General features: G+C 45.1%; 1 protein-coding gene, 3 long non-coding RNA genes and 1 other non-coding gene across 9 annotated transcripts in view; 2 read left to right on the top strand and 3 right to left on the bottom strand.

Annotated features, from left to right (window-relative positions):
- Positions 1–27,320, top strand: part of LOC120888298 (homeobox protein Hox-C8) — a 137,800-nt gene that overhangs the window by 47,641 nt on the left and 62,839 nt on the right. The gene's annotated exons all lie outside the window — the stretch shown is intronic.
- Positions 209–11,077, bottom strand: LOC120888302 (uncharacterized). Its single transcript, XR_013440584.1, has 2 exons — positions 4,023–11,077; positions 209–3,837 (listed from the first exon to the last, which is right to left on the bottom strand). It is a non-coding gene; the product is annotated as an uncharacterized LOC120888302 (long non-coding RNA).
- Trnag-ccc (transfer RNA glycine (anticodon CCC)) lies at positions 11,793–11,865 on the bottom strand. The gene has a single exon. It is a non-coding gene; the product is annotated as a tRNA-Gly (tRNA).
- The window catches only part of LOC120888300 (uncharacterized), a 15,218-nt gene continuing 250 nt past the window's right edge, over positions 12,353–27,320 (bottom strand). Inside the window, exons 2-5 of the long non-coding RNA XR_005731814.2 lie at positions 27,031–27,123; positions 22,065–24,168; positions 18,853–21,302; positions 12,353–12,962 (exon numbers count right to left, since the gene is read on the bottom strand). This is a non-coding gene — a long non-coding RNA (uncharacterized LOC120888300). The remainder of the gene's footprint in view (positions 12,963–18,852; positions 21,303–22,064; positions 24,169–27,030; positions 27,124–27,320) is intronic.
- LOC120888301 (uncharacterized) overlaps positions 23,863–27,320 on the top strand; it is a 21,346-nt gene continuing 17,888 nt past the window's right edge. For all 3 annotated transcript variants that reach the window (XR_005731815.2, XR_013440580.1, XR_013440581.1), the window contains exons 1-2: positions 23,863–23,996; positions 24,938–24,992. This is a non-coding gene — a long non-coding RNA (uncharacterized LOC120888301). The remainder of the gene's footprint in view (positions 23,997–24,937; positions 24,993–27,320) is intronic.

The following is a 27,320-nucleotide window of genomic DNA, read 5'->3' as shown; positions in this document are numbered from 1 at the left end:
ATGCTTTGGAAAAAAAGGTTGTTCTGAGGTCAGGATGTCTTTTTAAGTCTGTAATGAAGCTGAAATGAAAAGGAGGTGGGGTGATAACTTCAGATCAACAGTACTTTCCTAAATTTGCCATTTGAAGAAATGAGAACAAGTAGGGGGAAATCATTACATTTTATTTCTTAAGTTTCTCCCAGAACTTACTAAAGGAACACTCTTCAACTCGGGAAAAGCAGCTTTATTTCCCCTTCTGTACAAGCGTGGCTTTCCCCCCACCTCTTGTCACACACACAAAGTTACCCTCTGTCTCTTTTGGTCCAAAGAGGGGAAACATTAGAAATCCATAAAGCTTGACAAATGAAACAAAAATTTTTACAGTTGAATTTTTGAAGATTTCTGTATCTGGTCTTCCCTCCAGTAAGATCCATTTTCTCATCTTTCCCAAAAGTTCTCCTTTGCTTTGGACCTCATTACCCAGATCGGGGTTCAGGCTGCCCAGGCATAGGTGGGTGGGGGATGTGAACCTAGGCTGGAGCCCCAAGTTCTAGCAGTCTTGGTCCCCATACTTTGCCTGCCCAATGCTGCTATATTCTCACTGGGAGGCTGAGGGCCAGTCTTTTATTGAAGTTGAGTGGAGCAGTGGGGAAAGGCTTGGGGGAGGACACAGCCCAGGTTCACGGGGAGGACACAGCATTTTCTTTCCCATTGCCTTTATATTCTGCAGCGCCTCTGACCTCTCCCCCACCCCCATCTTCAACCCTCCCAAGCCAGCCCTTGCTCAGCCCTGGGTCTCCAGATAGGATGCCACTGCTTTTGTAGAACTGGGGATTTCTTGCCCAGAGTCATGGGAGAGGCAAGGCGCATGAATGCCTGCTAGCGCAGCATTGTATCTCTCTCTTCAATGGCCAAGTAAAACGAAGGGGTGAATCTGCGGCTACACCAATCTTCCAAGGTCCTTCTCTCCAAGCATCAGGAGATCCCCACAGACCCCAAATCCCCTTGACATGTAAGTAGTTAGCACTGGATCTGCTCTGGGCTGAGGAGCACAAAAGTTCAAACTCCATCCCTTGATTTTTGTCTTAACTTCCAGTGTTAGGGAGGGAAGGCGGGAAATCCGAACGTGAATGGAAAGATTCTTCTTGGGGAAAAATGGGGTTTCTGTGCTGAGTTCATGTATCTGGAGGTGAAGAAATTTGGTTCAAAAAGGAACAAGACAGAGCCCCCCCAAAAGTGAGATTTAGGGGGAAAGGACTGGGCACTTTTTTTCTCTGAGGGCCTCTTGCTGCTGTTTGTATTAAGTTTGCTACAAAGTTTTTTCTGCAATCCATGTGTCAGCTTTCTTCCTGGGTGGACTTGGAAGATTGAAATCCAGAGACATTTTCATACTCTGTGTAAGTGTATGTGTGTGTGTGTGTGTGTGTGTGTGTGTGTGTGTGTGTGTATGTGTGTGTTAGAGAGAGAGAGAGAGAGAGAGAGAGAGAGAGAGAGAGAGAGAGAGAGAACATGAATGTGGGGGAATGTGTAATACTTAAGTGGTTTGCCGGATCTTGGAGTCAGGGTGCATTCTGTTAGGTTTCTCTGCTTTCCTGGGATTCAGGGAGAGTGCCTGGGAAAGAGGCCCTTGAGATTGAGGGTACCAGGACAAGGAGGATCAGTGTGCTGGGGATGTTCCATGCTCCCCACCTCCACCCCCACCCCCACCCTGCAGCTTTTTTTCCCAGTCCTGAGTGAGTATGGTGTTGTACTCACAAAGCCTATTTTCCAGGTTCTCCAGTTTTTATCTAATACCCCACCTTTGGAGAGCTAATTAGAATGCTCCCCTTCCCAGAGAGCCTTCTATGATTGGAAAAAGAAATGGAGGATCCCAACTCCAGCGGCCACCAGAGCAGAGGGAATATTTATTACCTTTCTGGATGTCATTACCTAAGAATACAATTTTATGAACTTCCTAATCTGTTGGCTTGATTTATCTGGATGGGCAGAAGCCCAAAATAAACATTTGGGGAATTTGGTGTGTGGTGGGGGAAGTCTGTCTCTGACCAATCTTTCTAATAGAACTGACCACTCTTCTAGGCAGCCTGCTTTTTCTGCATCCAGCATTGCTAGCCCCATTTTAATTTTTCTGAGCATCCGAATTTTAGCTGCTCCTAGAGAAAAATGGTAGGATGCACTGTTGAACCAGAGATTTGCAGAACTCCCTCAGACACCTTAAAACCTGCAGCTCAGGAAGCTCCATTCCCTTTTGGACCTGGGAAGCAGACAGAAACTGAAGCCGGTCTGGAGGTTTGTTGTCTGCCCTCCAAGTCCAGGAGCCCCTTCTCAGATCTGGCTTTCCCTCCACTCCTAGGAGATTCTCTTCTCTTCTCTCTGGTGTCAGCTCTTAGCTTCTTTGAAACACTGGCGGATCCAGCAGAACCCAGATGAAAGCAAGCAGGGATAAGGGCCTCTGCAGCTCCCTCTTCCTGCTTCTCTCTCCTGCCAGCCCCAGTTGAATCAGGAGGAACGGAAGACAAGGCTGGAGGTCTCTGAGTGTGTTTGAGGGTGAATAGGGTTATAGAGTCTAATAAAGGAAAAGAGATTATTTTAAATCTCCAGTCCCCATCAACAATTGCCAGATTCTTTAATAAGCAGAGTCCTCCTGGGTCTACTCTGACTGTCCTGGGGGTATGGGTCAAGCCTACGGAAATGTCATCTCTACTCACTCCTCATTTTGGAACTCCCTCTCTTCCCAGCAATAGAAATTGGAAGAAGGAAGTATATTTGAATTTAGGGGGGCGGGGCAGAAACCATGAAACCGAGTATGTCGCAGGCACTGTCAAACAGCCAAACCCAACCGTGGGTTCCCGCTCCCTTCTTGCTCCCCTCTTCTGGTTTCCTGGGAAGTCGTAGGGAGACAATGGAGTAAAATCCGGTGGTTTTCGGGGGAAGTGGGGGTGTCTCAGCAATTTTTCTTGGAGCAGCAGGGGTCTCAAGGATGGAGAAATTGGGCCAGCCAGGGCAAAGGCGAGCTTCCAGAGGCGGCGGCCCAGCTCCTCCTCCGGGTTCCACGTCGCGCGTTTGCCCAGGTCGCGGTGCTGCCTTCGGCCAGGTCACGACCCAGGGCTCAGGCTGCAGACAATAGGGCGCGAGGAGGGGGACGCGGGCTGCGTGGCCGGCTGGGTGGGTTCAGTGAACGGTGAACTCTGCCCGGCCTGGAATGTCCTACCCTTTAGAACCCAACATACCCTTTCTTTCCCTTATTTCACTTTACAGTTTTTTTTTTTCCTGGAATCTCCAGTGGACTTTTAATGGCTGCTTCACCCTACCACTATCACCAGCAAATGAAATTTCATTTTCCTTAGAAATGAAAGGATACTTTTCTCCCAGTTACATGAGCAGAAAATGGAAGGTTCCTTCTCAAGACTTTTGTGAAGTTGGTGAAGGGAGATCTAGCTATCAGTAGGAATGCCTGGAGCCAGCTCTCAGGACCGCCTAGAAAAAATCTCAGTCCATCAAATCAACAATCCCCTTCATCAGAGGAATTCCGGGCCAATGTCCACTTCCTGCCCCAACCATAGAAAGAATTGCCTTCTTCTGTCCCCTGGCCTTTGTCCAATCCCAGACTAGGATTGGAACTTTATAAAAAGGAAATATGTTCTTAAATCAGATGGGCAGGAATAGGACTGAGCTATCCATGGGCAGGGGTTGGGGTCCCGGGGTTTGTGAGCCACTTGGAAGATGTCCTCCAAGCCTTTCTGTTCTTGTGGGGGTGATGCCTCACACCCGGATGACAGCCTGTCTCTCACTTGTGACTCTTCTCCTTTGGGCGGCATTCTGTCTGTACCTTTGTAGGTGCGGAGTTTTTCCACTCAGCTGGAACAGATTTTGGAAAAGAAGGTCACAGAAAGGAACTTGAGTTCTAACGGAAGGAACAAAAAGGCAGCTAGTTAGGAAAAGTTAAAAAAAAAATGGGGAGGTATGGAATATTCCCAGTGTAGCCTTGTTTTGCATTGACCTGGATTTCCCCCACTTCCCACCTCACCCCTATCCCATCTGACCTGGCTCAGGTATGATGGGGGGTGTGGGCCTCCCAGCTGGAAACTCCTCATGGATTCAGTCTCTCCCAGGATTTCAAACCATTTGAAATATGACTGCCTCCAGTCCTGTCTGTCTTCTTGGGTGTTTCAGGGTCTCTGCTTAGCATTTCTACTCCCTTCTGTGCTCCACATTTCCCCATGTCCTTGCTCCTCTTTCTTCTCTATCCTCACTCATTCTTTGGGACAATTCCCTGCCCTAACCCACCCCCCCTCCTAGGACTCTTTTCCCACTGTAAAAAAGAGGAAGAAAAACCAAAAGGTGGGGGAGGGGTGGCAATCTCAGAGGGACTGCTGAGGTTCAAAGGTTCCTGGCTGGGCCCTGAGGCTTGGCCACCTCAAGCCTGATCTGACCATTCCAGAGTGGCCCTAGGCTGGCAGCAAAGAACAAGGTTTTATAGCAGGGGCAGATGTTGGCTCAGCCATCTCACCAGATTCCCCTTCATCTTTCCTCCACTGCAGAGACTCCAATCTCCTCTCTACCTTTGTTCTCTTTCCGGTCCCACCTCCTCCTCCTCTTCCTCTGTTTGATCCTGCCCCCACCCCAAATTGTTTCTTTAGATCTGGAAGCATCTGTTCCTGTCTGCCCCTCCCCCACACCATTATTCCTTCTGTTTTCTTCCTCTCCCAACCTCACAGCAGTCAAATTTAAAAAACCCAAATGAAAGGCCTCTGGCCTCTGGTCTGATACAACATGGTCCAGATTCCTTTTGGACCAAAACTTGGGACCCCTTCCTAACTCCCATCACTTTTATCTCCCGGCTGGAAATGTTCCTGGAATGGCACAATTTGGGTCTTTGCCACCAGGGTTTAGTCTCCTCTCACTGGAACAATAATCCATTAAATTCAGGTAAAAACAAGGATTCCATGTTGGAGGGCTCTGTGCTGAATTATTTAGATAACTACTGCAGTTCTCTGTTGGGACTTTTGGGGCTCTAAATTTGGGACATACTTTCAAATTCTAACCATAGAGAGGAGATGGACTTTTCTGACCTCTTTGCCTGGCCATGTCTTTTATCATTCCCTTTTGTCCCTTCCCTTGGTTGCCAAGCCATTTTTTGAGCAATTAAAAAGGTCCCCAGTCCCCACTAGAATCCATTATCTAATTTAATAACCTAATTAAGGAGACTGAGGCAGTATCCACACTCTGCACACTGGGAATCCTCTCTGTTTCCTAAAAAAATAAAAAAGAAACAAAATATTACTCCCTTACATTCTTCTTCCTTCCACTCATTCCCAGAGAATATATGATCTCCAGAGTTTGAAGGAGAACATGGTAAATCAATTCAATGAAGACAATAACCTGTCTTTCCGTTTTTAGTCAATCCACTTGGGGTTGAGTCCAGATAATTTAGGTGCAAAGTTCTTGAACTTTACTGAGTAGATTTGTCTCTAACAAAAATTCATTTTACATCCCCAGGGCACCAGACTGAAATAATTCCAAAGTCCTGTCCTAGTACCCACAGTTGAACACTGGTGGAAAAGAGTAACCATTTCTCACTTCCCTCTCTTCAGCTCCTCCTGAGATGCAGCCCCTGCCTGTCTCCTTCTCTGTCCTAGAAGAGCAGCTGTTGGTCAAGAGCCTCAGATTCATGTTCCAGATAGTTTTGCCATTCAGTTTCCATGGTGATGAAAGGCAATTAAACTACCTACCACTCCTTACACACCCACCCACACACATACACACACACATACACACACACACACTGATTAGATAGACCTGGACCAGCCAGGATGTTCTCAAAAAAGATACAGGAGGTGGTAACCTGTGTTTTATGATAACCTCTTGTCAATTAGGAAGGAAGAGGAAAGACAGTAGAGACAGTCTCTCTTCAGTCACAATTTCACAGTCTTTGCTCTCTGAACATGTTTACCTAGAGGCATGCCCTCAAATATACATGACACATACTTGCAAATATCTAAAACTCATGTCTCCTGTTCATATATACATGGGTAGGTGGCCTTGCTGAAGGCAATGTGGGTCTTTATGTGTGTAGGGGCAATGAGTGACAAGAGAATAACATCCCAACCAGGCACCTAAGAAGTGACTTCTTTGACTTATCACTGATGTCACTGGTGACAAAGGCTTTTGCTGTTCCCTCTTCCCTATAAACTGCTATGAAAGGAAAGGTCCTTTGCTGAGGACCGAATGGCCTGAAGATTCATTCTTGTCTCTTGATTTGGTTTGTTAGGTTGGCAGTGGCTAAAGAGGAAGGAGTCAGGACTCAGAGGACTGTCTAGGAGAGCAGATTCCTCACTTACTATTCTTATTTTTATGTCAAAGTGAAATCACAATCATGAACCTTTATTTAACCCTCAGCCTATACCATTCTACTCATGAGTAGGATCTAGGCAACAACCACTGCCACAACAATAAAGCAACAGGCAGATAACTATCTCCTAGAGCCACAAACTGCCTTAGAGTAGCACTGGAAGGCTCAGTGGATTAGTCCATAAAAAGCACTTAGACTAAGGCTTGGCAGAGAATAAGCTGTCAGTGAGTGCCATCTACTATTATCATTAACAGGGACGGACATTTACTTAAACACTTGCTATGTACCAGACACTGGAATAGATTCATTATCTCATTCAAGCCTTACAGTAACACTGTAAAAAAGTTATATTCCCATTTGACACTAGGGGAAACTGAGTGAGGCTCAGGAAGCCAAGAATGCAAAAGGAAAGCCTGGACTCCAATCAGATTTACCTGACTCCAGAGTGGCTGCTCCTCAACCACTCCAATTCTTTGCTCATAATGAACATGGTCACTGGCTGTTAGGATAAGAGTTCAGCAGGGATCATGGTGAGGAGGTGGGGTAGCCCCAGCTTGAGGCAAGTGGGACCTGGAGAATAACCTGGGTTTTGCTATCTGTCTTGGTTTCACCTTGGCAAGTTCTTGTCCTCATTAACACCTGGCTCTAAACCAGAGGTTCTCAGAACTTCTGGTCCCAGAAACCCTTTACACACTTTATTTATTTATTTATTTGGTACTGGAAAATTAACCCAGGGGCACTTAACCACTAAGACCCATCCCCCACACCTTTTTTTTTTCTTTTAAATTTTGAAACAGGGTCTCACTAAGTTGCTTAGGACGTCACTAGGTTGCTGAGACTGGCTTTGAACTTTTGATCCTCCTACCTCAGCCTCCCAAGTCATTGGGATTACAGGCATGCACCACTGTGCCTAGAGGGAACCTTTTACACTCTTAAAAATTATTACAATTTTAAAGAGTTTTATTTATATGGATTATATCCATCGATATTTATATTATTAGAAATTAAAACTAAAACTTTAAAACTATCTTTAAAATATTGATAATTAAATGATAATACAATTAAATTTTAATAAAAATATATTCTCCAAAACAAAAAAAATATTTAAGGCAAAGAATGTTATTATTTTATGCTTTTGCAAATCTCTTTAATGTCTAGCTTCATAGAAGGCAGGAGGATTATCCTGCCTGTTTCTGCCTTCAATTTTTTTCTGGTATGATGCTTTGGTTGAAATATCTGAAGTCCGTCACCTTACACAGACATGTAACTGGGAGTGGAAGGGCCTGCAGAGCTCCTGAAATGGTATGCAGCATTGGGCCACACTTTAAAGTCCACTGGTCTAACCAGCTGACATACCCAGAAGAAGCCACACTAATAATTTTTTTGGATGCCTTTTTATTTCTTTCATAGTGCTTTTTGACTCCAAAAATCCATAATCCTTTCACTATTCCATGATGTTTTCAAATTGAGTTATCTTAAGCAAGTTATTTTTTTCTCCCATATAGACAAATTATATAGACAGATATATTTGTGCCATAGGTACATTATTCTTCATTTTTAATATAAGCATATACAGTAAAATATAAATTAATGGATAAAGTACCTTTCACATGTTTGGCATTGTTTGAGGAAGGGAAAACTAAAGCCAAGTAGGGGTGATATGACTTGTAAAGATGATGCACTCAGCGAGTGTGGGCAGTAGATTATAACCCCTGTCCTCTGTCTCTGGTCCTGTGCTTGTCTTCTTAGCTGCTGTCTCCATAGAGGCCTGGTTATATAACATGCATAAGGAAGGTAGATGTGGGCCATATGCAAACCATTTATGAAAGCATATCATGTTTGTAGTTGTCTGAATATATCTATATATCAGGGAGAGAAATATCTTGTACCTCTGCATGCAAAGTTATAATTTGCTGAGAGGTACAAGGCACCAATTTACCAAAGTCTTTCCTTCCTCACTAAATTCTCCATATGTCTATAGTCCTGAACTCATTAAGTCCAATATTAGGGATACCTCTTCCTTCCAGATCCCCTATAGATACAGTCTTACCAAGAATATGTAGAAAACACAGCTTTCTATATAATCACACAGAACAGGCACACCTGGAAGTAGCAATCTGATCCTTATCTTTTTCTTTTTCCTATACACAATGTCTACCATACCTTTTCAGAATAAGTGGCCTGCAAGTATACAACCAAGGAAAGTATAGCTATGAGAGCTGAGGTGGATGTGTGTCTCTGCTGATACAAATGTAGAACCCTCAGGTGTCCTAGGGTAAGCCCTATGCAAATGTATGAACAACTGGAGTCTTGGTTCTTTTATTAATCTGATGGTATTTATTCACAAATTCTATGTTTTATGACAGTATGAGACTCATATTTATGCAGGATCCAATGAGAAGAGCTTTCAGTGGGGAGTTAGTTCTGTCTGAATTCTAGCCAAGCTCTCTGCTCCCAATTGCTTTGAGAAAATCACTTACCCAGTGAGGGCCTCCATTTCTTCATCCACATAATGGGAGGAAATAATTGTAATCTCAGCTACATCTCAGAATGGGAGTATGGGGGAGAAATAGTAGGATATTCCTAAGTGTATTCAATGTTTTTCTTTTATGGAAAAACCAACACAAAATATGAGAGAGCATAATATAATCAAATACTCATGTGTTCCTCACCTTGTTTAAACAATGACAAATGTACAGCCAATCTAGTTTCCTCTATTCCCCTACTCAAAACTATCTCACATATTTGGAAGCAAATCCTAGACATTATAACATTTCTTCATAACATTTCTTCTGTAAGCAATTCATTGACTATCACTAAAAGATAGACTTTTTAATAGCATAATAACAATATGATTATAATAGCCACCTAAGTTTTTTAGCAATTTTACTTTAGTTTTTAAAGAGTAAAAAAGGTTTAATAATCGGACTTCCCTGTGTCTCTTGCTCAGGGTTAATTAATGTCAATAAGAGAAAATGACAATGGGTAGAAAAGATGGAGTTCTTTTTTTTTTTTTTATTTCCTTCTTTAAATCCCAGACCTCCAACTCCCCTCCTTTACTCGTTAGGTCCATTAAAAATGGGACTCAGAGTCAGGTATGCTGGCACATGCCTGTAATCCCATTGGCTTGAGAAGCTGAGGTAGGAAGATCAAAGTTTGAGGCCAGCCTCAGCAACTTAGTGAAACTCTGTCTAAAATGAAATAAAATAAAATTACTGGAGATATAGCCCAGTGGGGAAGCACCCCGGGGTTCAATCCCCAATAAGAAACAAATAGGGCTGAGAGGAAGCCCTAGAGGTCTAGATGTGGTAGAGGCAGCCAGAGGAGGCCCCCAGAAAATACTACAAACCTCATCTTGGAACAAAATAGGACTTGAGCCAGAAAGAATCTGAATTAAGGGCCTACACAATCATTCTCCAGCATCAGGTTACTTTCTTGGTTTGACAAGTATTTGAGAGATGTCTTAGGTCAGGTGGGAGTTCCTGATCTCCAGAGATGTGTAGATACATGGAATGGCATCCTCATACAGAAACCCCAAAGCTTCCGGTAAATCCACCTGCTCAGATATGAGCCATGTAAAAACACATGCAAACACTCAGAGATAGATGCAAATGTACAAATACCTATCATCAAACTCAGGTGTGTGGGACAACACAGGCATACAAACCCAAACACGCAGGTTTACAATCACAAAAATTCTGAAACCAAATACAAAAGCCCAGACACATGGAAGTACCCTTGGGACACCCCCACCCCCCCCTTTTTTTTTTTACTTATTACCAATTAATAAGCTCAAAATCTAGATGGCTTCTTCCCTCTCGAACCATCAGATGGACCAAATATTGACCAAAGCTACAATCTGAGTCACAGTCATGAAAAGGTACACCTCACGTAAGTCATGCCAAAGGCTTTCCACTGCCCCTGTCAGCACAACTTTTCACTCTCAGTCTTTTCTCACCCCAAAAGGTGAGAATAGAGTGGTGTGACATGGTATAATATGTATTGGTGCATGTGTTCATATGAACACATGCACCAATACATATTATTGAAATGTGTATTTCTTCATACTGAGGAGTCAGCCTGGTGAGAAGGGGAAAGGGCACAAGTCATGTACAGACTTCAAATCACCACAGGCTGACAACTGAATACTGCTTTGCCTGCACTGTGCTACTGTTGTAGGTTGGACTGCTTTTTCACTGAACTGATTGACCTAAGTGGGTGTTTTGGCTCTTATAGACATGACCTAAGGGTGCTTTCTCTTGGATCTGAATGAGGCTGTATCAATTGTCTGAAGTTGATTCTTCTGAGTGAACTTACCAATAAAAGAATAATGACTGAGTCAGATTGTTGACTAGGTCTTGCATGGCCCTGAAGTAATTCTGAGTCAAAAAGGAAGGACAGATCTGTCATGTTTTTTTTTTTCCTGTGTGTGTGTGTGTGTGTGTGTGTGTGTGTTTTGCTGGGAATTGAACCCAGGGCCTTGTGCATGCAAGGCAAGCACTCTACTAACTGAGCTATCTCCCCAGATCTGATGATTTAAAAACAAAATTCAACTAGGCATGGTGGGGCAGGCCTGTAACCCTAGCAACTGGGCTAAGGCAGGAGGATCACAAGTTCAAGGCCTCAGCAACTTGGTGAGACTCTGCCTCAAAATAAAAATACTGGGGATGCAGCTCAGTTGTGAAAAACCCCTGAGTTTAATCCCTAGTAGCAAAAAAAGAAAAGGAAGGAAGGAAGGAAGGAAGGGAGGGAGGGAGGGAGGGAGGGAGGGGAGGGGAGGGGAGGAGGGAGGGAGGGAGAATGAGAGAGGGAGGAAAAGGAAAAGGAAAAGAAAAAAATCCATTATATAGAGATTAACCAGCAGGGCTACATGGTACTGTGTTCAGCAAAAGAGTCAACTGACCAAATATTCTCATCTTGACCATTGCAGCAGCAGCAATGGCTTCTAAGAGTTGGGGGACTCAAATGTGTTTGCGTCCAACCCTGTATCTCTCCTGGCATTACTGGGTCCAGTAAGTGACTATGCCTTGGACAAGTAAAGGAGAGGCATAGGCTATATACGTGATTGCATGAATATGAGTAGCTACAATTTAATACACCATTGCAAGCAAGAAAATTCATGTGTAATTTGGGTTTTCTCTTTATACGGGATCACAGAATGTTAGGTATTGAAGTGACCTTGGAGTCCATGTGGAAAGGCTTGGAGAATTTTAAAAGACTTGCCCAAGGTCACACAGCAAGTAAATGGCTGAAACACATTTACATGTTATAATAGTTTGCTAGGGCTACCATAACATAGTACCACAGATTGGGTGACTTGAATACAGAAATTAATTTTCTCATAGTTCTAGAGGCTTGAAGTCCAGGATCAAGGAATCAGCAGTGTTGGTTCTTCCTGAGGCCTCTCTCCTTGATTTGTAGGTAGCTGTCATCTCCCTAGGTGTCTGTCTATGAACAGACCCGGTGGTGCTGGGGATCGAACCCAGGGCCTTATGCACGGGAGGCAAACACTTTACCAACTGAGCTATATCCCCGGCCCCTAATCTCTTCTTATAAAGTCACAGGGCTTATTGGATTAGGTTCCACCTATATGATTTCATTTTGTTAATTGACTCTTTAAAGGCCCGATCTCCAAACAGAGTCACATTCTAAGATACTGTGAGTTAGGACTTCACATATGAACTTCAGGGGACACAATTCAGCTAATAACAGACTTTGGACCCCCAGTCCAGTGCCACTGTGTCCATATCAGACCAAGTGATCAGGTGGATTTTATACTTGGAACAGTCCAGGTTTGTTGGTCATTTTTTCCTTAGGGATGGGTAAGTTGTTGTTTATGTGAGGTGTACATTTTCCTTAGGGATGGGTAAGTGCCAGCCACCTCCCTGGCACTCGTTCTTAAGTATAACAAGCATTACTAATGCTAAGCTCAACCCTACCCTTGTTTCCCATCCTCAGAGTTGTACAGGAAGAAAAGTCCACTTAATAAGAGGTTTTTCCTCCTTGAAGCTTGAAAAAGTCTTTAATATCATTTTTAACTTTATTTTTATCCTAATTTGTTACATATGATAGCAGAATGCATTACAATTCAAATTACACATATAGAGCACATTTTTTCATAACTCTGGTTGTATACAAAGTATATTCACACCATTCGTGTCTTCATACATTTACTTAGGGTAATGTTGTCCATCTCATTCCACCATCTTTTTTACAAGCAAGAAAATCTTAAGACTTCAATATCTTAGGGAATATTTTTTTCAATAGTCTCCTTTTCTCATCTCTAGCTGGGAATGGGGGAAATAAGAGCCAAAAGAGTTGCCCTCGCCCCTTTGCTCTCTACCCTCTCAGCCCCCTCTCTGGTCCCTGACCAGTTTAGGAAACAGATTGAGGTGGGTTAATGTGTAATGTAGTGTAGAAATAGGGGGAATGGTGAGGCCCTCTAATGTCATAGAAATCACAAATCTGGGCTCCAATGGGATTTTGAAGCATGGTGTCTGATGAGGCATTCACCAAAAAATGGTCACAACCAGGAAGGAGGGCCCACATTATTATGATGGTTGGTGTTCTCTGCTGTGGAAATCAAGTTTGCATTCTGGGATCTTGAGCGAGCAGTTCCAAAGATACCTAGCTGAAACACAAAGAGAGCCAGATTCAGTGTAGTATTGTGGAGAGTACTAGTTTGACATCCGAACACTTGGATTCTGGTCCTCGTCTAAGCCTCAGTTTCCCTTTCCTCACAATGAAGAGGTTTGATTAGGTTATCACTAAGATCCTTCCAGCTCTGAGACTCTAAGCAAACACTGGTGGATGCTGGGGGCAGGGAGAAGGAATACTCTTTGTAGCAAATCAAATGATGGACTATGTGTCTCCGTGAACCAAACCAGGCACAGAAGACTCTCCATCTTCATTCCAGAGTTGGTGGGGGGTGGGAGAGTGGGGGTGTTTGCTGCGGTGTCTCCTCATTTGACAACTCAACCTTTTCCACGGGGCCCTTGCAGATACACCATAGGGAGCTGTTTCCCTTAAGGACCCTGCCCCTGAGGCCAGAGAGGCAAAACAAGATGGGACAGGAAGATGGGGAGGGGGTCTGCATGATGCCAGCAGCCAGGTGAAAACAGAGAAATCATCCCACTATCTGCTTAGTTTCAAATATCAGAATAAAGGGATCCAATTTTGTAGCTTTCATCTGAAGTTAATGGATAATGAGATGCAGGATCAGCCTTACGTAGTGATGCAGTTTCAAGCCCCTGGGAAGGCTCTATTTCCCCCTCCCCAATTATCCTGCCACTGAAATGCCTGAAGTTCCACCATTAGAGCACATGATGCTAAGTACAGCCCTCTGCAGATCACATCCTTTAAAATACAAAGGCACCACTGGGATACTTTATCAAACAAGGAGGGAGCCAGAAAAGGAGTGCTTATGGAGGAGGCTTACGGAGGTGAGGGGCTCTGAAGAACAATCTCTAGATACTTCTCAGTTTCACAAGCTGACCCTTGTGGGAAAGCTGGACTCTGCCTGAAGAAGTTTGAATTCAGGGACTCCCCTAGAAACAGATGCCTGCAATTATGGGTATATTCTTCATCTTGGGAAAATGGGTGGACTCTAAGCAGTGAGGTAGTGATCATGCTGAAAAATCACAGGGGCTGCCAGTAAAATCGAATTCAGGGAAATGAAAATCCCACAGTACACATGTACCTGGGTCAGCCACTATTGAAGCCAGTATAGAACGGCTTTAGGGAGCCCCTTCTGTATGCCTGAGGAGGTAAAACCATTTTAGGGGGAAAAAAAAGACCCTCTTCATTTCCATGTTTTTTTTGTAGTTTACCTAACTCATAAAGCATATTTGAAGTGTTAAAGCCTAGCAGATAAGTTTGATAGCCTGGGCTCACATCCAGCCATGTGACTAGGGCAGGTGACTCAACATTGTTTGTTTGTTTGTTTTTTTCCTGGTTCTGGAGATTAAACCCAGGGGGCACTTTACCACTGAGCTATATCCCCTTTTTATTTTTTATTTTGAGGGAGGGTCTCACTAAATTGTTCAGGCTGGCCTCAAACTTGTGATACTCCTGCCTCAGCCTCCCAAGTATCTGGGATGGCATGCACTACCCTGCCCAACTGATTTAACCTTTCTGAGATTACATTTCCTCATCAAATCCAATATAAATCATCAGGTATATAATAATCTTCTATAAATAGGGGCTATTATGATTATGAGAGCAGAGAAGACTATAGGATAGTATCTATAAATTGGAATTAAGTTATAGAATAAATGATGACCACCATGATCAGAATAAATCAGAAGTTGGACCATAATAAACTCATGCATAATCTCTTTCGTCCCTGGATGAAGACAGTCTCTTTTAAATTTAATTTTGCTTTTCAAGATCTGGCAATAGTGGATGGGGTTGTGGCTCAGTGGTAGAGCATTCACCTAGCTTTTGTGAGGCCCTGGGTTTGATCCTCAGCACCACATAAAGATAAATAAATAAAGTATTGTGTCCGTCTACAACTAAAAAAAATATATATATTTTTAAAAAGAACTGGCAATAAAGGGATAAAGAGTCCTGTGCCCCTCCAAACAGCCTAGAAGCCTCACATTTGGGGAAACGTTGGCCTTACCCACAGAGAAGATGGGTGGCTGCCCCATGACATGGTTTAAGGAAAATCATAAACCATCTTCACTCAAATTTCTATCATGCCACCTGCCACAAGGCAACAGAGGTATTTCCCTCCTTCTGGGCAATGGCTTTTGAATACCCCTACCAAAAAACACGGTTGCCCTGGGAGAATGTATGTGTAAACATATTGGTGCAAGTTTCCTAATCTGGCCATCTGGCTGTTACCCAATAGAGAATGGGCTGAAATTCAGAGGAGTAGATTTTTACAGGACTGGGTTATCAAAGGGCCCAGAGGATAGGCCTTTTCTTTCCAGGAGGCATGCAGTGGAATGTGTGGGTGACAGAAAGACAGGAGGACTATAGAAAAAGGAAAAGATACCAAATAGGGATAGACCCACAAGGAATGTCAGCTATGCCACCTATTATTTAGGGAGCTCTTGTATCTTCCAGCCCAGACTTGTTTCCTCCCAGGAGTAATTGTGTACTTGTGCAGAGAGAGGTGTGGAGTTGATCCTAGTGTCAGGGTAACCTGTGCAGCAACACCAGGGTCTCAATGACTGAGGCCAGGAAGCTCTGTCTATGTCCAAGATTATCATGACAACAGCTACAGTCTTCCATTCTGAGTTGGGGTCAAGGGAAGATAGCAAAGAATATGCCCTACATATCACTGGGATTCCCAGGGCTTTCTTAGTTGAGAGTCCAAAAGTCTACCCAGAATTCATCATCCAAATGCATATGTCTAGTCTGTCTTGATTGTAATCTTGAGAAGATAAGAATTTACATTTGAAAATGCAAAGAATTGAATATTTTTAAAATATTTTATTTTTTAGTTGTAGTTGGACATAATACCTTTATTTTATTTATTTCTTTTTATGTGGTGCTGAGGACCAAACCCAGGGCTTCGCACGTGATAGGCGAGCGCTCTGCTGCTAAGCCACAACCCCAGCCCTGAATATTTTTTTTTAAATGTAACCACTATCATGGCTATTTACCCAGGAAAACACACATATACATCTATATTTCTTCTTTTCTTCCTACCCACCTCCCTCCCTCCCTGCCTCTCCCTTTCCCCTTCCTTCCTTCCTTTCTTCCTTCCTTAAAGGCCAATGGGATATGTAGGACCTAGCAGTTCTGAGGTCTGACCCAAAACAGCAGGAAGGACACCAGAGTGAATATTAAATTTGCAGGACTGACTACCCTCCTACACCTGACTCAGACATTTTGGCCTCATGGCAACTCCAATCTTCTCTGTAACACTACCTGCCCTAAAAAGAGCAGCAAGAGAAGTAAGGAATTGGTTCCCTCCACATTATCTTAAAAATTGCTGTGGTATCAGAGTAATTATTAATAAAGCAGATCTTTTGGGGTCTTGACCAATCCTTTCCTCAACCTTTCCTCCTCTGAATTATGGAGAATATTCCTTAATACAGATGAAAAGAAAAACAGGAATGGGAGGGGAGGATCGGAAATGGGGGAGAACATGCTAAGCAGGTGTAAAACACGGAAAGCATTCTGTAAAAGCTCCATTTCAGAGAGGGTGACTTTGTGGATGGGAGGAGGAGAAGGAGCTGAAGGGTGGTAATTAGCTTATTATTGTTTCCCCTGGGTGTTGTGAGAATTCCTTAGGAGACACTTGTAAAAAAGCAGAGGGAAGACAGTAAATACACATCTAATGATATGCTAAATAAATTATTATTGTTATTATTATGACTATTATTATAGCAATTGCAACTTGCTCCTGGCATCCAAGTTTCCACTAGAGATGGGAATTGGTCCCTCTACAGCCAGGCTTCCACTGCTGCCAATATGCCCCCAGGCACTCCCCCACTCTCAGGAATTGTAGAGTAATTGGGCAATATAGACCAGTCTTCAGTTAATAGCTGATCAGAAGCCTCTGCCAGGTGCCCGTTCAAGCAAAGAAGAAAAGGAAAAGTGATTTGTTAAAAATGGCAGAGGTTATACCTAGGGAAGAACTTCCTGACAACACCCCAACCCCACAGCAAGGGAACTCAGGGAGGGCAAAAGTAAAGGTAGATGAGTGGGGAGAGAAGGGGGTCACAGAAAGACAGGGATATTAAACAAACCAGGGATCATTCTCTACCTAGAGATCACAGGCTTTTTGGACTCCATATAACCCCATCAACTGTCAAGGACACTGGGTATGTGTGCATTTTGCTGGTGAGACGGCCAATAATTTTTGTCAGCTTCTCAAAGGGGTCAGGGACCCAGAACCAGCTAAGAGCCACACCAGCCCAGGTAAAGGGACATAGGACTCACTAGAAAAAAATACTGGCCAATACTTCTTGGTTTCCTGCATTTTGACCAAGAACAGTCCTTATCTGAACTATGAAGATTTTTAATGTTTTTAACAATGCCCCCCACCCAATCCCATACTGTCCAGAGCCCAGACACCTGCCCTGAAATCTTAGGCAAACAGATGTAAATATAGAACACTCTGTTCTCCTTGCATTTATACACACACACACACATACACACACACACATACACACACATGTGTGTGTGTATATATATATAAAATCTACATATTGTAGTTGTCAATGGATCTTTATTTTATTTATTTATATGTGGTGCTGAGAATCAAACTCAGTGCCTCACACATGCCAGGCAAGCGTTCTACCACTGAGCCTCAGCCCCAGTCCTCCCTGCATTTCTTTAGGAAAAGAATAACCATCCCTGTGGGCACTACCTATTGGTGGCGAGGGGAGAATAAAGCTGTGAGTCTGAGGAGGAAACTGTCAAAGGCTGGGGACTAGAAAATGGAATCCCAGGTTTAATTTAGTCCCCGTGTAACCCTAGCCTGCACCACTGTGCCACTTAGACACTGGGTGGGCGCCTCTAAGGAGCCTTAAGGATAAAAGGAACCAAATCTGGAGGCTCCACCCAATTTTCAGCCTTTGTGGGAGAGAGGAAGGCTGACCCTTCCCTACAGACAGGAATCATTAGATGGGGAACCCGGAACTTGGCAATCTCATTCCACTCCCTGACAGTGACTGCCTGGCCCCAAGCTCCAAGAAGAAACAATTTTAACAGGAAACAAAGAGAGGATAATGGTGACAACTAAAATATACATATATGTGTGTGTATATAAAACAAACTGATTAGGGGGCATCTGAGAATGAAAAAATTTGTGATTGGCTGATTGATTCAACAATTGATTGATTTTGCAGTTGCTGGGGATAGAACCCAGGGCCTTGCATGTGTCAGGCAAGTGTAAGAGTACTGAGCCACTCCCCCAGGCCATTGTGAGATTTTTAAAGTTAATTTTTTACCAAAAATATTTAAACTACTAAATTAAAAACTTAAAGTATTAAGTCTGATCTGTTTGGTGTCCCTGGAGCAGGGCTGAGAAATAGTGAGCTTTCCTTCTGACAGACTGTCTTACACTGACTTATTTTTATTTTATTTGTGAATTTCCTATTTTTAAAAGAATTTTCTTTTTTCTTTTATCTAAATATTTTGTTAGATATGGATGGACCTTTATTTATTTTTATGTGGTGCTGAGAATCGAACCCAGTGCTTCACACATGTAGGCAAGTGCTCTACCACTGAGCCACAACCCCAGCTCCTATTTGTATATTTCTTGATGGAGGGTGGTTCCTTTTTGGGTCCCTCAAGGCAGAGAGGCAGTTCCTTCCCAGGCCAGGTCTTGTTAGGATTTAGTTTTCATAATTTGGGATTCTAGGGACCCAGAAGACAGGGAATGGAGCAAACGTACACTGAGGAGGCAGGCCTGCCTTGGCCCCCCACAACTTTCCCTTCCCCTCCACTTGAGCCACTCTCCTATCCTACTAACCACAGGCAGAGGGTGGTAGAACAAGCACTGCTGCCAGTTACCATGTTATTCCCCAGACTGTCTAAGTTGCCTCCAGCCCAGGTACCTGAGTGCCTGCTAGCCAGTGGTGGTCGGTGGCATGCAGAGTTAGGGTGAGGTTCTGTATTGACTGCATTGTGTATTTGGAATCCACTCTGTGCTTGGCAGCAGAAAGAGGCCTTGACCTGGATGAGTTCCCAGTTTTGTGGGTAGGGGTGTGTGGAGGGTGGTATGTGGCATTTAACTTCATCTCAGGTGACTTCACTCCCTTCCCAACATCCTAAAGATCTTGGAGGCAGAGCTGGCCACCCAGATCGAGTTCAGGAAAACTTTTGCACAAACCATTCAGCAAAGATATCTGGGACTCCCTGGTTATATCAAAACAAAACAAACAAAAAACAACCAAAGTGTGTGTGTGTGTGTGTGTGTGTGTGTGTGTGTGTTTCCCCTGGGATGGATGGTAGCAGGGGAAGAACTGTGCAGCCTTGGCCCAATGGTACCTGCCAGAGAGCTGGAGAAACAGCAGTGTGGATATGAGTGGAACAAGTGAGGCCCTGGGGCTTAGGTCCGTATCCCCTGCTTCTTAAAGTCAAATTCTACACAAAAAGGTCCAAGGCAGGGTAATTATGGATCTGGATGGGCCCCACTGTACCCAGAGGGAGCCTCAACTGGGGAAGCAACAAAGAAGGAACAGGCCAGTGGAGTGTTAGGTGACAGAGGCCCTGGGAGAAGGTCTGGGAGAAGGGGTAGGTGGTAAAGAAGACCTCTCTAAGTCTTCTCAGAACAGGACTAAAATTCACAAATTCACTCCTCTAATCCACTGGTCTCTTGGTCTCATCCACAGTCGCTCCTGGGGCACAGGAAGTCCCATAAAAGCAAGCTTTATTTGACCAGATTGCCTCAATTTCCTGGCTGCATTACCAGAAAGCAGTGGTGGCAAAAGTACACTCCCCTCCTTGCCCAGTGCCTCCCATACCTCTTCACCCTTCATCAACATTTCTCCCCCTTCCCTCTTTCACTAGGAATTAAAACCAGGAACTTCACCACTGAGCTATAGCTTCAAAATTATTTTCTATTTTGAGGCAGGATCTCAGTAATTAATTTGTCTAGGCTGGTCTCCAACTTGTGATCTTCCTGCCTCAACCTCTCTAGTCACTGGGATGACGGGCCTGCACCACCGTGCCAGTTTGAAGCCCACTCTTTCAAAAATTAGGGTTCGAGAGAAAAGAGCTAAGAATAAAGTTAACCTTTGGTGCACTAAATGTCTAACAGGAGGCTGCTCCCTCAGTGGAGGGTGCCTCCCAGTGGGGTGGTAGGAGTGTTCACCCTTTGTAACAGGGTCCACACCTGTCCACAGCCAGCCCTTCACAAAATCGGCTGTCACCTTCTGGTGAGTGCCCAGTGTTTACCCTGTTCCTCCCGGTCTATCTGTTCCTGGGAGCCCCATCACCCTCCATTTCCCTCCCCTCCTGGGCACTTCCTATGCTCTGTTTATCCTTTTGTAATTTCATCCCTCCTTGAATAAAGAACTCTGCTAGCAAGTTTCCTAGATGGCCAGATACAGATGGCCCTCTGCAGTTATCTTGCTGAACAAGTCTCTCCCAGCCCCTACACATAAATATGTCTATTCAGAGATAGACTGGCCTAAGTCCCAACACACACACATCAGGAGATAATTACACCTTATATACATATGGATATCTCTATAGAGTTATATTCAAAAGTGTCTATAACTCTAGAGAGATAGCAGCATGTACATATAGGACTATAATTACTTATGTCTATTTTTATAACTATGTGGTTATAAATAGATATGCCTATATATAGTGATAATAATATAGAAATATCTCCATAGCCATATATGTCTCTAAGTGAATGCTCTAACTACTCTATATCACAATCAATAAGTATATATCTGCTGATACATAATTCTAACGATATACATTTATCTATATAGCTGCTCAGGGATATAAATCTGTCAGAATATCAAATGTCCATAAAGCTGTATGGCTATAAGAGAGTCGTATATTTTCCCATATATAAATCTGCTCCTATAACTATTGTATATGCACAAATACAATGGAAATAATTATATTTTCCTCAAGCATAAATCTGTAAATACAACCACAGCACATTTAGGTATGGTTAGAGATAGAGCAATATTTTGTAGACATCAGTCTGTCAATAGAGCCACCACTGCTTCCAAACAGAGAGAGTTATAGAGGGTGTTATAAATAAACCCTCCAGATGTGAATGGATCAGTAGAACTAGATGTAAACAGGGCTCCAAGCTGTTCTTTCTTCTTCGTGGTAAAATATTTCTGAAGGGAACCAGGTCACACAGGACAGGGGGCTAATGTGCCTGGGTGCTGGTAATTTTTCCCCCAAGGAGGGTTGGAGGTCGCTGGACTTTAGGAAGCCAAGCTGGAATGGGCGGGGGGCAGTGTCAGCTCCCAACGCAGCCCAGAAGCCCCTTCGGTCATCTCCGGGTGGCTGAGAGCTGCGCAAGTGGAGAGGCCTAAGGGAGAAAAATGGAAAAGCGGAAGCTGGCTTGCATCACTTTGTCCCCTTTAGGAACCAAAAACCCTCTCACCAGGGAAGCCCCAACCCGATCTCTGAGCTTAAAGAGCCTGAAAGGCGCGGAGGCTGGCGGGCTGGGGCCGCAAGCTGAGCTGGGGAGGCCGAGGCCGAGCGTTGTCTGCAGCCAGCGCGTGGCCGGCCGGCGCCCCACCGCAGCAGCGGCCTCGCCGGCGGCCGCCTGGAATGCAAGACCTGAGCGCTCTCCCTGCGCCCTGCGCGCAGCGCTTCAGCCTGTTTTATTGTATTTTATTTTATTTGATTGCTATTTTGTGTTAATCACAGTACCCTCCCCAATTCGAGGACGCCCAGGGGGCTCTCGGAAATCTTTGTGTGCCTTGGTCTTAAAGCGGTGACTCAGTGGATGGCGTATCTCTTTTCAGACCAAATGGGCCACGGGCGGTTGAAAAAGAATCCAAACCTCTGAAAAGGTTTGCGATTGAAATCTTTTAGAAGTTCTCATGCTCCTAGTTTATGGTCATTTTCTTTTCTTTTCTCTTTTAAAAAGTTGGTTGATATTTGTTCTTATGTATTTTTCTTTCTGATCTTATTTTTGGGGGAGGAGAATTTTTTTAAAGGAAGGATTTCGTTAGACCCGAAACTGCATGGCGGCTTCCTCTCCCGCAAACGTCGTACCTCTCTACACCTCTGACTCCCTCCTCCCCCAAACAAATTAATTGATAAAATTATCAGAAAGCTGTACCTGGAGAGAATGAGGTGGACACTGCAGGACCCTGGACTGTGGTCTTCGCTTCCTTTGCGGAAATCCGCTTGGCTCCACGCTCCCGAAGGAAAATTCAAGGCGCTTCAACTCTTCCCTTCGTCTTCTTTTAAAAAAGACTCTAGGAAGGGAACTTTCCCTGGGCCTGCAGAAACCCCGGCTTCCTTCGCTCTCCAGTTCTCCCCACTCTCCTGGCCCGGGCGGCCATAAATATTTTTCTGCTTCCCGCCCGGCCCCGCGGCTAGTCCTCCTGGGCACCTCTGCCGCCCGGGCTGCGGGGATCGAGGCTGCGCTCAGAGCTTCATTTAACTCGGTCCTTTGGCCTGACCCTGCACCTTTGGCCTTCTCATTAAGACAGGGGATCCCAGAGAGTCCCCAAAGCTACTAACCACCCTGTAAGTGGGATCCCTTTCCTTCTCGTTCAAAGCAAAAGACATTGAAAAAGAAGCAGGAAAGAGTGGCCTCCTGGCTCTTCCTCTCCTCCTCTGGTCAGAGGACTCCGTCTAGGGAGGGGATTCCCAGCGCCAGCCCCCCAGGGCATTTAAAGAAGCTAACTTCCTTTCTAGTCTTCATCTGAGATCCTGTGATAGTGACCCCTTCCTCTGCCCCCTCCTCCAAATATCTCCTGGGCATTTTATTGTTATCCTACTAGGGTGGAACTCTGAACTACTGCTTTTATTATTGTTATTTATTGTTATTATGATTGTTAGAGATTTGTTCATCGGGTTCAAGGGACAACAGCCTGGCTCAGAGGGAGGCCTGTCTGTCACAAGTGAATGGGGACCGCACAGACACACACACCTAACACGGTGCACACACTCACATGTATATACCCACAAATGCCTCTTAGGTTCGGGCCCCTGCACAGCCATTCAAATGAGGCAGGCGTTCTCCTATCCCCCAGCACACAAACAGCACGCTACCCACGCGCACCAGCATTCAGGCAGAACACCACCCCCAGACCGATGCCAAAACCCACACGCACCGAGATCGCAAGGCAAAGAAAATACGTATGAATCCCTTCTCTCCCACAATCTGGAGGGGCGAGTCAGGCCTCTGTCTCTTTCCCCCAGTCTCTCTCGCTTTCTCTTTTTTTTCTCCTTGTTTACAGCTTCAGAGAGCTCAAGGCCCATAAATCTTGAGGGGCCTACAGAGCGCAGAGCACATTTGTATGCATCGTTAGGACTCGCTAATACCTAAGCCCATTAACGAGCGTGTATGCGCGTGGTTTCCGGTGTATATTAACTTATAGTTAAATTCTGGAGGAAAGGGCATTGTGAATTAACATATACCGAATCCATCACGGGCTTTTGTCATATCAGATTAGTCAACCATGGGTTTGGGGGAGCAAGCTGAATGGGCCAGGGTCTAATCACCCTCCAAACTTTGTGGAGTAAATTTGAGGGTCTGAGAAAGATGAGCACACTCCTCCTGCCCAGCCCTGGTGGTTCAGACCCGAAAGCCAAGTAGCTGCACACCTGCGGGAAGACTGAGGGGCCGGAGACTTGGGTGTGGGAGAAGGCTGTTGGGGGTGAAGGAGACGAGCGAGGGGAGGCCCCTCTGGCTGCAGGCTGGGGTTGTGCTGGGGCCGATCGGCCTGTGGTCCATGGATGGGCCGACTGGTTTCCTCTTTCCAAGAGAAACGCGAAGGAGAGGCTAGTGGAATCGCTGGACTTTAATTAAACCGAAGAAAATACAGTGGGAGGAGGGGAAAAACGATCCAGAAGGAGGAGGAGGAGGCCGAGGCCGAGACAAGGAAGGAAGTCCGGGCTCTACAGAGCCTGGACATCTCCTGGGGGCCTGATAGCTGGTGGTTGCATGGTTCTTTTCCCACCCCAGTTACTCCTGGGTCGAGGCCAAACAGCTTCTTAAAAACACGAAAGGAAGAAAGAAAAGGAAAAAGGGAAAGAGAAGGTAAAGAAAAAAATAAAATCTAACTCTAGGACGGGTTTCAGCCAGGTGTTCCTAGTTGCAATGACTCAGAGCCTACTGGAAGCCCAAGGATCCTGGTCATTGGGCCTGCGTAGGGATGAAGGATGCCCAGTGCTAGAGGGAGGACGGGCAGGAAAGTCCATCTCGTGGGGTCCTGTAGAAAATGCCAAAGACAAAACCAGCTAAATTATTTTGTCCGTGTAGATGTGGCTGCCTATCTAAATACAGCCGACCGCTGCGGGAGAGCGGGGGCGGGCCGGGGCGAGGGGGATAATCGGCCGGGATGGAGCGGGCTGGCAGGAGCTAAAATGCCTTCCTCCCCTTTGCTTTGCGGGAACAGCCAGAGGCCTCCCCGGGCCGTGCAGGCGGCCGCGCGGCGGGCCGGGCCGCGGCCGGCCGGGCCGGGCCTGGGGGAGGGGAGGCGGGGGCGGGCCCTCCCCGGGCGCTGTGAACTTTAGCTGGGCCGCCGCCTGTCAGCCCCAGAAAGCGTTAAAGGTGCAGCAGCCCGCGCCAGCCTCCGCAGCCGCCTTTGTACGCGTGATTTATGACTTCAATCTTGGTTCACCGAGAGTTCACACGGCTTTCGCTGCTGTTGAAGGTTAAAAGATGGTCTTCGCTTGACAAGTGGGACTATTGAAAATTCCTTCTTCTTCGTTTTTTTTTTTTTTTTAAAGAAGCGAAGAGCTAAGACTCAGGAGAGAAAAAATTTGGGGGGAGGGGACAGGGGTTGCAGGTGGGGCAAAATAGTAGGTCAGGAAGGTTTGTCCTCCTTCATTTAGGATTTTCTGTAGCTAAGATTTGAGTGTGAATTGGTGAGAAGGGTAGAGAATAGGAGGAAGCTAGGGAAGAGGTTTAGAGATTTCTCATATTTGAAGGCCAAATGAGTGGCATTTTGAAAAACACAACGTGTTTTCCACCTCTAGGTAACTTGCCTTACAGACCTACCCCATCCTCCTCTGGAGACTAAAAGCCGGCCAGGTAAGGATAAAGCTGAGCCAAGGGCAGGGTATTGCTGACAGCGTGCCAGCGGGTGTGTCTGGCTGACCTTCCACCTTGCCTAGAAAGCCAGGTTTTATTTAGTGTGCTCTTGTAACCTCAGATTTGGCAAGGCCATTTCTGGGTCCTGGTGTTCCAATTCTCTTCCTCCTGTCCTGTAGATTTAGTTTAACATGTATATTTGATGCAAATGAAGGGGAAGGAAGGTAGGATCCGGTATGGAATTCCTTTCTAACCCCAAATCCCCTTGGCCCTAGAACAGGTCCCTCTTCCTTCTAGCATTTTGGAGGAGGTAGTGTCACAGCATAGATGGTAACCAAAGATCTCCGGATGGTCAGAAGATAAGGGTCCTTTGTCTTCGAAGTGTTTGTGTATTTGGAAAAACAGGAATCTCCTATTTTTTTTTTTTTTTTTGAGAGAGAGAGAGAGAGAGAGAGAGACACCCTGGAGCTGTGAGGGACTGAGCGATTCTTAGCTCCTTGAAACTATTTTTAAATCACTTGGTGTAAGAATTTGGGATTATGATGTTGGGGAGGGGAAAAGTAGAGAACCAAGTCTGGTGTTGGGTATGCCCACCTACTCCTACTTGGGCACCTTGTCCCTTATCCAATACTGGTACCACTTAGGTTTGTTTTGTTTTGTTTTGTTTTTGTATGTGTTTGTGTGTTTGGCTTTTGTGGTGTTGGGGATAAGACTCCAGGGCCTCAAGCATGCTAGACAAGTGCTCTACCACTGAGCTATATTCCCAACCCTCTTATGCAGATGTCAGAGCCAGTCCCTCAAATCCAGATCCTGGAACCAAAGGCATTCACATTAGAAAGGGTGCTCCCAGTCTCTCTTCTCACACAGAGTTTGAAGAGACCTTCCATCACAATAGGAAGATGCCTAGGCACTCCCTATCAAAAGAGATGAAGAAGACCCAGGAAGATGGCCACACCTCTTTAGGACCCCCCAACCCTTCTTGCAGGGGATCCCATATATAAATAGCAGAATGGGAAGCAGAGAACAGAAAGACTCCAGAAATCTAGAGTCCGGATTCTGAGGTCACTTTGGTACAAATGACCCTCTGGCCTCCAGAAGGACAGAGAAGCAGTGTGGTTCTGTATTTAGAAGTTTGGGGGTGGGTAGTGTTAGGAGAAATGGCCAAGGAAGCTAATGAATCTCTTCCAGGTTCTGGTTGGGAAGCAGAGTAATGACCATAATGGCCTCTGGAAATAATGACTGTACCGAAGTCCCCTTCCCACCACCTCTGACTATGTTTCTCCCTGGGAAATAATTTTAGTGGGCTCCTGCTTATCTGCAAGTCTGGAATAATTATAAATTTTTAATTCATAATTAAGACTGTTGATTGTGACCATTGCTCTTCAGTAGCCCTGTTTATTTCCTTCTCTTCTGTGAGGCAGAAGGCAGCCTCAGTTAGCCCCTGCCCTCTGTAACAAGCAAACTGAGGCCCAGAACCTCTTAAAGACAGCCCTTGAACTCGGCCATCTGTGGAAAAGTTGCCTCATTACTAGTCAATTCATGTTGTACTTTACAGAGTATTTGTACTCAATAGGACCACCTCCCACTAACCTCAGATTGCCTCAGATTTCAAAGTGCTGGTAAGATTGGCTCCTGGGGAGACTAGGAAACTAGACTCCAACAAGAGAAGCAGCTTGGTCAAACTTTAGAGTCAGGAATGAAGGCCAGGTGGCAGGGCTCCCAGGCATAATACCTAAGCAATCTGAGATGAAGAATGGACATTCTGCCTCTCCTGCCTTAAGGAAACACTGGCCTCCCTCAAACCTCTAGGTCCCTGAATACACACCTGGTCCTTTTTTCTGACTTTCCTTTCCATACAGACACACACACACACACACACACACACAATATGGAGCCACAGGCTTCAAGATGCCCTATGTTCTTAGGGGTGGGGAAGTGGGATCTGTCAGTTGTTTCACATCTGTAAAGACATAGAGAAGGAGAAAACTGCTCCTATCCCATGAGATAATTTCCACCTAAATCCCTATTTTCAGCTCACCCAGCATGAAATAGTTGTTCCCTTTCTCCTCTCCTACCCTCTGGAAATATGGAGGTTAGGGGCAGGATGACCAGGTCCCAACCACAGCTGAACCTAGAGAAAGAGACAGAAGTAGGCAATATAGGGGTGCTGATTACTTCCTACAAGCTTTACCTACATTCTTCAAACCCAGATCAACACCCTGAAACAAGGGCCAGAGGGAGCAACCCCCCTGTAGCCAATTCTCTACTTTCTTCTCATGAAAAAAGAGCATTTTCTCCCTCCCTGAGGCCTGGATTCCTCTGAGACCT

The sequence above is a fragment of the Ictidomys tridecemlineatus genome, chromosome 6 (genome assembly GCF_052094955.1).
Source record: "Ictidomys tridecemlineatus isolate mIctTri1 chromosome 6, mIctTri1.hap1, whole genome shotgun sequence".
In the NCBI taxonomy this organism is placed as follows: Eukaryota; Metazoa; Chordata; class Mammalia; order Rodentia; family Sciuridae; genus Ictidomys; species Ictidomys tridecemlineatus.
This window is presented reverse-complemented; position numbering and strand designations above follow the sequence as displayed.